Source organism: Pongo pygmaeus, chromosome 12, assembly GCF_028885625.2.
Source record: "Pongo pygmaeus isolate AG05252 chromosome 12, NHGRI_mPonPyg2-v2.0_pri, whole genome shotgun sequence".
Lineage (NCBI taxonomy): Eukaryota > Metazoa > Chordata > Mammalia > Primates > Hominidae > Pongo > Pongo pygmaeus.
Window position 1 is genome coordinate 45,907,458 of NC_072385.2, and position 12,234 is coordinate 45,919,691.

General features: G+C 46.5%; 1 pseudogene; it reads right to left on the minus strand.

Annotated features, from left to right (window-relative positions):
* Positions 1 to 11,383: 11,383 nt before the first annotated feature.
* Positions 11,384 to 11,955, minus strand: LOC129030395 (large ribosomal subunit protein eL38-like; annotated as a pseudogene).
* Positions 11,956 to 12,234: the final 279 nt, after the last annotated feature.

The following is a 12,234-nucleotide window of genomic DNA, read 5'->3' on the forward strand; positions in this document are numbered from 1 at the left end:
TACCTTTCTTGATTCAGGAACTAGTGAGAACACATGTGTCCTACCATGATAGGGTTTTGCCATTACTGAAGCAGTTGTGGGGATAGCACTTGTGTGGCAGTAATCTTCCTTTTTAACATCTTACATGCCAGGATTTCCCTAGAGAGGCAGCATCATGATTCATTCTGATGTTTCTGAATTTAGTGTTCCTTCATTTGCTCTGCGATTTTTACTAAATGCTTACTATACCTACTGGGAGACACAGCCAAAAGCAATGCCCCAGTAAGGATGGTGCTTATATTCCAGTGGGAGCAAAGAAGCAAAGAGGGGCTGGCAGCAGGGTGACAAGCGCCTTGATCAGGGAAGTGTGGGGGGCAGTGGGACTCTCTGGGAGAGTCCCCACACCCTGACCTGAGTAGGGGTTAGCCAGACAAAGGGTGCTAAGGGGAGGGACTAAGTGTGGGTGGAAGAAGCCATGCAGAGGCTGGGACATGAAAGAACACAGCTCCTGTGGAGAACTGGAAGAAGCTGCCCAGGGAGGCAGGCCAGCCCACAGCAGAGTCTCAGGCAGGGAAGGGAAGTGGAGGCTGGGAGGTGGCTCTACGGTCTGCAAAGCCCATTAAGTAAACATAAGTAAATAGAATGGGATAGAACAGAATAGAAAGGGAGTGAGAATCTAATTTTTTTTTCTTTAAATTTTTTTTTTTTTTTTTCCGGCTGGGTATAGTGGCTCAGGCCTGTAATCCCAGCACTCTGGGAGGTCAAGGTGGGTGGATCATGAGGTCAGGAGATTGAAACCATCCTGGCCAACATGGTGAAACCCCATCTGTACTAAAAATACAAAAATTAGCTGGGTGTGGTGGCATGCGCCTATAATCCCAGCTACTCGGGAGGCTGAGGCAGGAGAATCGCTTGAACTAGGGAGTCAGAGATTGCAGTGAGCTGAGATCGCACCACTGCATTCCAGCCTGGTGACAGAGCAAGACTCTGTCTCAAAAAAAAAAAATTTTTTTAAAGGGGAGGTAGGGCTGGTACGTGGTGGCTCATGTCTGTAATCCCAGCACTTTGGGAGGCCAAGGCGGGCAGATCACCTGAGGTCAGGAGTTCGAGACCAGCCTGGCCAATATGGTGAAACCCCCATCTCTACTAAAAATACAAAAATTAGCGGTGCATGGTGGCACATGCCTGTAGTCCCAGCTACTCAGGAGGTTGAGGCAGGAGAATCGCTTGAACCCAGGAGGCGGAGGTTGCAGTGAGCTGAGATCACGCCACTGCACTCCAGCCTGGGCGACAGAGGAAGGCTCTGTCTCAAAAAAACAAAAACAAAAACAAACAAACAAAAAACGGGGGGAGAGGTGGTCTCACTATGTTGCTCAGGCTGGTCTTGAACTGAAGCCTTGGTCTCCCAAAGTTCTGGGATTACAGGCCACCACACCAAGCCACCACACCCAGTCATCTAATTTTAAGAATTAAATTCATTTTAGGCTGGGCATGGTGGCTCATGCCTGTAATCCCAGCATTTTGGGAAGCCAAGGCAGGTGGATCACTTGAGGTCAGGAGTTCAAGACTAGCCTGGCCAACATGATGAAACCCTGTCTGTACCAAAAATACAAAAAAATTAGCTAGGTGTGGCGGCATGTGCCTATAGTCTCAGCTACTCAGGAGGCTGAGGCAGGAGAATCAGTTGAACCCAGGAGGTGGAGGTTGCAGTGAGCTGAGATCGTGCCACTGCACTCCGGCCTCGGCAACAAAACAAGACTCTGTCTCAGAAAAAAGAAAGAAAAGAAAAGAAATAAATTCATTTTAAGAATGAAATTTGGGTTGGGTGTGGTGGCTCAAGCCTGTAATCCTAGCACTTTGGGAGGCGGAGACAGGCAGATCGCTTGAGCCCAGAACTCTGAGACCTGTCTGGGCAACATGGCGAAACCCCGTCTATAAAAAAAAAAAATACAAAAAATTAGCCAAGCCTGGTGGCACAGACCTGTAGTCCCAGCTACCGAGGAGGCTGAGGTGGGAGGATCGCTTTAGCCAGGGAGGTCAAGCCTGCAGTGAGCCATGATCGCACCACTGCAGTCCAACCTGGGTGACAGAGTGAGACCCTGTCTCAAAAAATAAAATAAATAAACAATAAAATAAGAATGAAATTTGTGTTTCAAATAGAGTTCTTTGTCAATAATCCTTTGGAGGGACAAGATTTCCTAAAGAGACCATTCTGGAGGCTACTGTAGAAATATAAGCAAGAGGTGACCGTGGTCTAAAGTAGGGTAGGGATGCTGTGGAAGAAAACAATGGGCAGGTTTGGGAGATATTGAGGAGATAGGAGGGAACAGACTTTGTGGTTTCCGAACGTGGTAGTTGAGGGAGAAGGAAGGGTTTGAGATGAGCATCAGGTTCTGCCTGAAGCAACAGGTAAAAGGTGGTGGTGTTCACCAGGTCCGGGCCCTGCGGAGGAGGTAGGATTCTTTGTGGATCACCAGGAGGAACTTTGTAGCAGGAGCTGCAACCTATAGATTGAGATTAGGAGAGGGGACCAGGCTGGCTATGTACATCTGGGAGGTATCAGGATGTGGAAGACAGATTTAATTTAGTCATTTAATAAAACTTTCATAGCACCTACTTTGTACGAGGCCTTATGTTAGGGGCTGGAGATAAATGGTGAGTAAGATAGACTTGTTTCCTTCTCTCTTGGGGAGAAGGAAATTAGACTTATCTCTAATTGGGGAGACAGACTTCCACTGAATAAATTCACAAATGAATATGTCATTACAGAGCAGCGTAAGTGCCATGAAGGGGCCAGGCAGACTTCTGTGAGTGTATAAAAGGAGGGACAGGAATCTAGCCTGGGGAGTTAGAAAAGGTTTCCCTGAGGGCAGGCAGCTTGAATTGAGATCTGAAGAAGTGGTCATGGGTGAACCAGGAGACAGGAAGGGAAAGGGCGTTTCCAGAGGGAGCAGCACTTATACAAAGTCTCTGTCACAGAGGGCTGGGGGACACAGGAACAACATGGTGGCACATCATCAGATTTACATTTTGAATGGGTGGGTGAGGTAGGGGAGTCTTCAGGGATGGGGTGGACAAATGTAAGAAGTTATTACAGTTGTTGGTAAGTGACTTGAACCAGGATAGTGACAACAGAAAGAGGCATGGATTCTTTTGAGAGATATCAAGGAATTAAAATCAACAAGACTTGGTAAGGCATTGGATATGGTGAAGAAGCCATCAGAGATGTATTCTGTGGCCTGGGAATTGAGCTGGGAGGAGGGCCATTTCTGAGGAGGGGAAATTGAAAAATTAGTTGTTTTGGGGAGGAGAAATCATAAATTTGGTCTTGACACATTGCACTGAGTTACCTCTGAGATATTTGAGTGGAAGTGTAGATAGATCAGAAGCTCAAAGGAAAAACCTAGACTAGAAATTTAAGTTATGAATCACTGAGGTAGAAATATTAATTAAGGGGCTTCTAGTTTCTGGTCTGACATGTAAAAAAGCTTGGAAGTTATCACTTTTGTGCTTACGACAAGAAAAAAACTGAACAAACTAACAACTTTTCTTGGATCCATCAGAGAATCGAGGTCACAGGGCAAACTGCCATCCCAAATACCAGAGAAAGAGGTGGTTACTGAGAACCACAGAGAACCACATCTTACCAGTAGCTGAAGCCTGTACTGATAGAAAAACTTAAACTGTAATTGACAAATTGCAGGAGGCTTTCAGCCTGTGGACAAACTTAAAGAGTTAAAAACTCACGCCTGTAATCTCAGCACTTTGGGAGGCTGAGGCAGGTGGATCACCTGAGGTCGGGAGTTTGAGACCAGCCTGACCAACACGGAGAAACCCCGTCTCCACTAAAAGTACAAAATTAGCTGGGTGTGATGCTGCATGCCTATAATCCCAGCTACTGGGGAAGCTGAGGCAGGAGAATCGCTTGAACCTGGGAGGCGGAGGTTGTGGTGAGCTGAGATCATGCCATTGCACTCCAGCCTGGGAAACAAGAGTCAAACTCCATCTAAAAAAAAAAAGAAAAAGAAAAAAATGCTGAGAAGCTCTTATGAAGGTCACAGCCCAGAGGTACAGGCTTGCCAAAAGACCTGCTCGTAGGATTATGGAATACTTCCTCTTCCCCAACACCTTACCACTACAATAATCGGCCTCCTGTATAACAGTGGATTACGTTTAAAAGAACGGCAAGGCTCAGACTCTATTTTCAGAAGTTGTCACTAGAGAAACCCAAAGAAAACAGGGGATACATGGCCAGGCACTGTGGCTCACATCTGTAACCCCAGCACTTTGGAAGACCGAGGTGGGTGGATCACTTGAGGCCAGGAGTTTGAGACCAGTCTGGCCAACATGACGAAAACTCATCTCTATTAAAAATACAAAAATTAGCCGGGTGTGGTGGTGCACACCTCTAATCCCAGCTACTTGGGACGCTGAGGCAGGAGAATTGCTTAAACCCGGGAGGTGGAGGTGGAGGTTTCAGTGAGCCAAGATCATGCCACTGCACTCTAGCCTGGGTGACAGAGTGAGACTGAAAAAAGAAAAAGAAAGAAAGAGAGAGAGAGAGAAGGAGGGAGGGAGGGGAGGGGAGGGAGGAAGGAAAAGAAAAGGAAAGAAAAGAAAAGAAAAGAAAGAAAGAGAGAAAGAGAGAGAAAGAGAGAAAAGAAAGAAAAGCAATCAGGGGAGACAAAAACAAGAACATTGGAAAATAATTTTAACCCATAACACATACAGCTACAACAACAGTAAACACAGCCTAACTCCTAGCCAAACAAGGACATTGGAAAATAATTTTAACCTCTAACACATACAGCTACAATAAAAAGTAAACACAGCCTAACTCCTAGCCAAACAATCATAAAGCATTACCCTAAAGGCCTGTCTACCTCAGTTTCTTTAATGTGAAACATCATGTCTAGGTCTCAACAAAAAATGTATAAGGCATGCTAAATGGCAAAAAATGAAATTTGGAGACATAAAGCAAGCATCAGAACCAGACTCAGATATGACAGAGATTTTGGAATGATCAGACCTGGAATTTAAAATAACTATGATTAACATGCTAAGGCCTCTAATGGAAAAAGTGAACACCATGCAAGAACAGAGAAGTAATGCAAGCAGAAAGATGGAAACTCTAAGAAAGAATCAGAAAGAAATGCTGGAAATTAAAAACACTGCAAGAGAAAGGTAGGGGGAGGGGGGAGGGATAGCAAAACAAAAATTAAAAAATTAAAAAATTTAAAAAAGAGAAAGGTAGAGGCCGGGCGTGGTGGCTCACACCTGTAATCCCAGCACTTTGGGAGGCTGAGGCGGGCAGATCACGAGGTCAGGAGATCAAGACCATCTTGGCTAACACAGCAAAACCCCATCTCTACTAAAAATTAAAAAAAAAATAAAAAAATTAGCCGGATGTGGTGGAATGTGTAGTCCCAGTGACTTGGGAGGCTGAGGCAGAAGAATCGCTGGAACCCAGGAGGCAGAGGTTTCAGTGAGCAGAGATCGTGCCACTGCACTCCAGCCTGGGTGACAGAGTGAGAGTCCTTCTCAAAAAAAAAAGAGAGACAGAGAAAGGTAGAATGCATTTGATGGGCTCATCTGCTCATCTGTAGACTGGACATGACCAAGGGAAGAATCCGTGAGCTTAAAGATATGTCGGTTGGGTGCGGTGGCTCACGCCTGTAATCCCAGCACTTTGGGAGGCCGAGGCAGCAGACCACGAGGTCAGGAGTTCGAGACCAGCCTGGCCAATATGGTGAAACCCCGTCTCTACTAAAAATACAAAAATTAGCTGGGGGTGGTGGGGTGCACCTGTACTCCCAGCTACTCGGGAAGCTGAAGCAGAAGAATTGCTTGAACCCAGGAGGTGGGGTTGCAGTGAGCCAAGATCGTGCCACTGCACTCCAACCTGGGCGACAGAGTGAGACTCTGTGTCAAAAAAAAAAAAGATATGTCAATAGAACTTCTAAAACTGAAATGAAAAGGGAAGATATGATGAAAAAGATAGAACAGACTATCCAAGATCCAAGAACTGTGGAACAATTACGAAAGGTATAACTTACATGTAGTAGGAATACCAAAAAGAGAAGAAAGCGAGAAAGGAACAGAAGAAATATTTGACATAATAATGGCTGAGAATTTTTCAAAAATTAATGGCTTTTTAACTCAAAATTTCTAGATCACTGCAAAATTAACAAAATTTTTCTTTTGGTTGTTTTTGTTTTTATTTATTTATTTATTTTTGAGATGGAGCCTCACTCTGTCACCCAGGCTGGAGTACAGTGACATGGCCTTGGCTCACTGCAACCTCCACCTCCCAGGTTCAGGTGATTCTCCTGCCTCAGCCTCCCAAGTAGCTGGAATTACAGGGACTCACCACCACGCCCAGCTAATTTTTGTATTTTTAGTAGAGACGGGGTTTCATCATGTTGAACAGGCTGGTTTTGAACTCTTGACCTCAGGCGATCCGCCTGTCTGGGCCTCCCAAAGTGTTGGGATTATAGGCGTGAGCCACTGTGCCTGGCCCAAAATCAACAATTTTTCTTTTTGACACGGTGTTTTGCTCTTGTCGCCCAGGCTGGAGTGCAATGGCGAGCTCTCAGCTCACCGCCTCCTGGGTTCAGGTGATTCTCCTGCCTCAGCCTCTCAAGTTGCTGGGATTACAGGCACCCGCCATCATGCCCAGCTAATTTTTGTAGAGAGGGGGTTTCACCATGTTGGCCAGGCTGGTTTTGAACTCCTGACCTCAGGTGATCTGCTCGCCTCAGCCTCCAAAAGTGCTGGGATCACGGGCGTGAGCCACCGTGTCTGGCCCCAAAAAAATTTTTTTTGAGACAAGGTCTTGCTCTGTTGCCCAGGCTGGAGTGCACTTGCATGATCACTGCTTACTGTAGTCTTGACCTCCTGAGCTCAAGCAATCCTCCCACCTTAGCCTCCCAATTAGCTAGGACTACAGGTGTGTACCACCATGTCTGGCTAATTTTTTCATTTTAAAATTATTATTATTTTTGAAACAAGGTCTTCCTTTTTTTTTTTTTTTTTTGAGAAAGAGTCTCACTCTGTCGCCTCACCCAGGCTGAAGTGCAGTGGCGCGATCTCAGCTCACTGCAATCTCTGCCTCCTGGGTTCAAGCGATTCTCCTGTCTCGGCCTCCCAAGTAGCTGGGATTACAGGTGTGCATGACCAAGTCCAACTAATTTTTTTTGTATTTTTAGGAAAGAAGGGATTTCACCAAGTTTGCCAGGGTGGCCTCAAACTCCTGACCTCAAGTGATCCCCCACCTCAGCCTCCCAAAGTGCTGGGATTACAGGCGTGAGCCACCGCGCCCGGCTGAGACAGGGCCTTTCTCTGTCATCCAGGCTGGAGTGCGGTGATGCAACCATGGCCCAATCACTGCAGCCTCAACCTCCCGGGCTCAGGTGATCTTCCCATCTCAGCCTCCCGGGTAACTAGGACTACAGGTGTGTACCACCACGCCTGGAATTTTTTTCTATTTTTAGTAGAGATGAGGTTTCGCCATGTTGGCCAAGCTAGTCCTGAACTCCTGGGCTTAAGGGATCCGCCTACCTCAGCCTCCCAAAGTGCTGGGATTACAGGCGTGAGCCACCACACCTGGCCATATTTGCCAATCTTAAGTGGTTGGGTAGAAGATAAACACATAGATCCTTCCTTTACACTGCCCATGAGCGATTAAAAAAAGAAATGAGTTCTGCAGTATGGATTGTCCAGGAAAAAAAAAAAGTGAGAACAAAAAAATTCCATTTAACTTCTAGTTAAACATGACAAATGAAATGGGGATTTGTCTTTATTTTCTTGAGATGTCGCTAAAATGAATTAAATAAATAACTAAGATGAATACAAGGCATGAGGCAACAGGAGAGGGGAGACAGCAAAAAGACCAATGTATATAATTTAGTACCATTTGTGCAAAAAAAAGAAAAAGTGGTGGGGAAGAGGAAGAATAGGTGTATGTTTGTTTACATATGCATAAAATATTATTTGTAGAAACACAAGAATCTAGTTATATGGACATCCTGGAGAGGTGAGTGGAGGGGCTGGGAGAAGAGTGGGAAGGAGGCTTCAATGCATAGCCTTTGGTACATCATTGACAGTGTGAACGATGTAAATATTTTCCTATTCAAAAATAAATTACTACAATTTGGCCCGGCGCAGTGGCTCACGCCTGTAATCCCAGCACTTTGGTAGGCTGAGGCCGGCAAATCACCTGAGGTCAGGAGTTCAAGGCCAGCCTGGCCAACATGGTGAAACCCCGTCTCTACTAAAAATACAAAAATTAGCCAGGTATGGTAGTGCACGCCTGTAATCCCAGCTACTCAGGAGGCTGAGGCAGGAGAATTGCTTGAATCCAGGAGGTGGAGGTTGTGGTGAGCCGAAATGGCACCACTACACTCCAGCCTGGGCAACAGAGTGAGACTGTCTCAAAATAAAGAAATACATAAATAAATAAATTACTACAATTTAAAATTTTAAAATACAAATGAAAGTATTTCCAAAAGGAGAGATAGTCATTAAGAAAATAACTGTATAAATAACTCTATGATTCCATAAAGGAAATATTCAGAGTGTTGCTATAGATAGAACAAGGCCTCCCAAAGTGCTGGGATTACAGGCTTGAACCACCGCGCCTGGCCTCTTCTTTTAATAACGGTTCTTTTGGTGAAGTTCTCTTGGCCATAAACTCCCTAAGATTTTGGCCTGAGGTCTGGGGCTTTGTGGAAGGCCTCCCTGAAGCTCCCAAATGGATAAGGAGAAGGCATTCCAGATGGGTCAAACATGGGCAGTGTGCTGCAGTGGGAAGGGGCAGTGAACAGGCCAGAAAAACAACGACTCAAGTTTTTATTTATTTCCTTTTGTTTTTTTTATTTTGTCAGATAAAAGGTCACACATATTTATTTATTTTTATTTTTATTTTTTGGAGACGTAGTCTCACTCTGTCGCCCAGGCTGGAGTGCAGTGGCAAATCTCGGCTCCCTGCAACCTCCGCCTCTCCGGTTCAAGCAATTCTTCTGCCTCAGCCTCCCGAGTAGCTGGGACTACAGGCACATGCCGCCATGTCCGGCTAATTCTTTGTATTTTAGTAGAGACAGGGTTTCACCGTGTTGCCCAGGCTGGTCTCCAACTCCTGAGCTCAGGCAATCCGCCTGCCTCGGCCTCCCAAAATGCTAGGATTACAGGTGTGAGCCACTGCGCCCGGCCTGGTCACACATATTTATTACTGAACAAACCACTAGTGCGGAAGCACAGAAACAGAGAAAAATCATTTACTCAATAAAACATGTCTTACTGTCCAGATAGCAGCGACATTTTCAGTTTGATATGGTAAGATGACAGTGACCGTGATGCAGCATAAATACGTCAGCTCATGTACAATTCCCGCTGGGTTATCAGGAAGAACATTTAAGGCAGAGGGTGGAGCAAATGCAAAGGCCCTGAGATGGAAGCATACTTAGAATGCTTGGGTGGGTGGAGCATGACAAGCACGTGATAGGGATGAGCTCAGAGAAGGTGCGCAGGAAGACGGAAGGTGTAAAGCTTAATCGCTATTGTAAGCACTGCGGCTTTTACTCTGAGATGATAAGCAACAGTAGGATGTTTCTTAAGTGGGGAGAGGAAAGGCCGGGCGTGGTGGCTCATGCCTGTAATCCTAGCACTTCGGGAGGCCGTGGCCGGCAGATCACGAGGTCAAGAGATCCAGACCATCCTGGCCAACATGGTGAAACCCCGTCTCTACTAAGAAAAATTAGGGCTGGGTGCAGTGGCTCACGCCTGTAATCCAGTACTTTGGGAGGCCGAGGCAGGCGGATCACGAGGTCAGGAGATCGAGACCATCCTGGCTAACATGGTGAAATTCCGTCTCTACTAAAAATACAAAAAAAATTAGCCGGGCTTGGTGGTGGGCGCCTGTAGTCCCAGCTACTCAGGAGGCTGAGGCAGGAGAATGGCGTGAACCTGGGAGGCAGAGCTTGCAGTGAGCCAAGATTGCGCCACTGCACTCCAGCCTGGGCGACAGAGCAAGACTCCGTCTCAAAAAAAAAAAAACAACAACAGAAAAATACACAAATTAGCTGGGTGTGGTGGTGCCCGCCTGTAGTCTCAGCCACTCGGGAGGCTGAGGCAGGAGAATCACTTGAACCCGGTTGCAGTGAGCAGAGATCACACCACTGCACTCCAGCCTGGCAACAAAGCAAGACTCCTTCTGAAAAAAAAAAAAAAAAGAAAAAAAAGGCCAGGCACCATGGCTCATGCCTGTAATCCCAGCACTTTGGGAGGCCGAGGTGGGCGGATCACGAGGTCAGGAGTTCGAGACCAGCCTGGCTAACATGGTGAAACCCCGTCTCTACTAAAAATACAAAAATTAGCCAACCCAGCTACTCAGGAGGCTGAGGCAGGAGAATTGCTTGAACCCAGGAGGCAGAGGTTGCAGCGAGCCGAGATCACACCACCACGTCCCAGCCTAGGCGACAGAGTGAGACTCTGAATCAAAAAAAAAAAAAAAAAAAAAATGGTGGAGAGGAAGGATCTGACTTGAGCTTTAGAACAATAAATCAGGCTTACGGAGTCTGAGAATGAGTGGTAGGGAGACAGGGCTGAGATAGGCGAAACAGGCAGGAGGCTGTGAGGAGACAGCAGTCGTTTGGATCAAGGTGGTAGCAGTGGAAGGGAAGAAGACATTCTGGTCAGAGTCTGGATTGATTGATTGATTGATTGATTGATTGATTGAAATGGAGTTTCGCTCTTGTTGCCCAGGCTGGAGTGCAGTGGTGTGATGACGGCTCACTGCAACCTCCGCCTCCCGAGTTCAAGCAATTCTGCTGCCTCAACTTTCCCAGTAGCTGGTACTACAGGCTCCTGCCACCATGCCCAGCTAATTTTTTGTATTTTTAGTGGAGACGGGGTTTCACCATGTTGGCCAGGCTGGTCAAACTCCTGAGCTCGGCCGGGCGCGGTGGCTCACGCCTGTAATCCCAGCACTTTGGGAGGCCGAGGCAGGCGGATCACGAGGTCAGGAGTTCAAGACCAGCCTGGCCAATGTGGTGAAATGCCGTCTCTACTAAAAAAAAAAAAAAAATACAAAAATTAGCTGGGCTTAGTGGTGTATGCCTGTAGTCCCAGCTACTTGGGAGGCTGAGGCAAAAGAATCGCTTGAACCTAGGAAGCAGAGGTTGCAGTGAGCCAAGATCGTGCCACTGCACTTCAGCCTGGGCAACAGAGCGAGACTGTCTCAAAAAAAAAAAAAAAAAAAAACCTCCTGACCTCAAGTGATCCACCCACTTTGGCCTCCCAAAGTGCTGGGATTACAGACGTAAGCCACCACACCTGGCCCTGGATGTATTTTAAAGGAAGAACTGATATAGTTATTTGTTTGTGTGTGTGTGTGTGTGTGTTAGTATTTTAATACAGTTCAAATCAGTGTGTGTGGTTCATTTCAGCTCCTTCACTGCCAAATCAGGGGGCAGGGACTGCTTCAGTTTCTCTGCCTTCTCTTTTTCCCTATAACCATGGTGTACAGGTATCTGCTGCATTGAACTTCAAATTTCACATTGTCCTTCTTTTCTTTCTTATTTATTTATTTATTTATTTATTTATTTATTGAGACAGAGTCTCACACTGCCCCTAGGCTGAGGTGCAGTGGTGCAATCTTGGCTCACTGTAACCTCCGCCTCCCAAGTTCAAGCAATTCTCCTGACTCAGCCTCCTGAGTAGCTGGGACTACAGGCACATGCCACCATGCCGGGCTAATTTTTGTATTTTTAGCAGAGACAAGGTTTCACCATATTGGCCAGGCTGGTCTTGAACTCCTGACCTCGTGATACACCCTCCTCAGCCTCCCAAAGTGCTCGGATTACAGGCATGAGCCACCACACCCAGCCTGCCCTTCTTTTTCTTGATCTTGACAGATTTGGCATCCTTTCGCCAGGCAGTAAGCAGAAAGTGCTTGATTTCCTCAATTTTCTGAGGCATGGCAACAAGGCATGCAGGGAGTGGGGCAGACTGGCACCTGGGGTTCCCAAATTTCATCCAGCCATGGATAGCTCCAGATTACCCCCTTGGCCGAATATCACCCCAGAGACCTGATATAACTGTTGACACAACAGTTGCGGATGCATTGGATATGGGGTGTGAGAGGAAGAGAGGGCTCCCCAAGTTATCAACTGAAAGTAGGAAACAAGTAAGAATGGTGGAAAAGCTGGGTGCTGTGGATTACAAACCCCAGCACCCTGGAAGGCCGAGGCGGGAGGA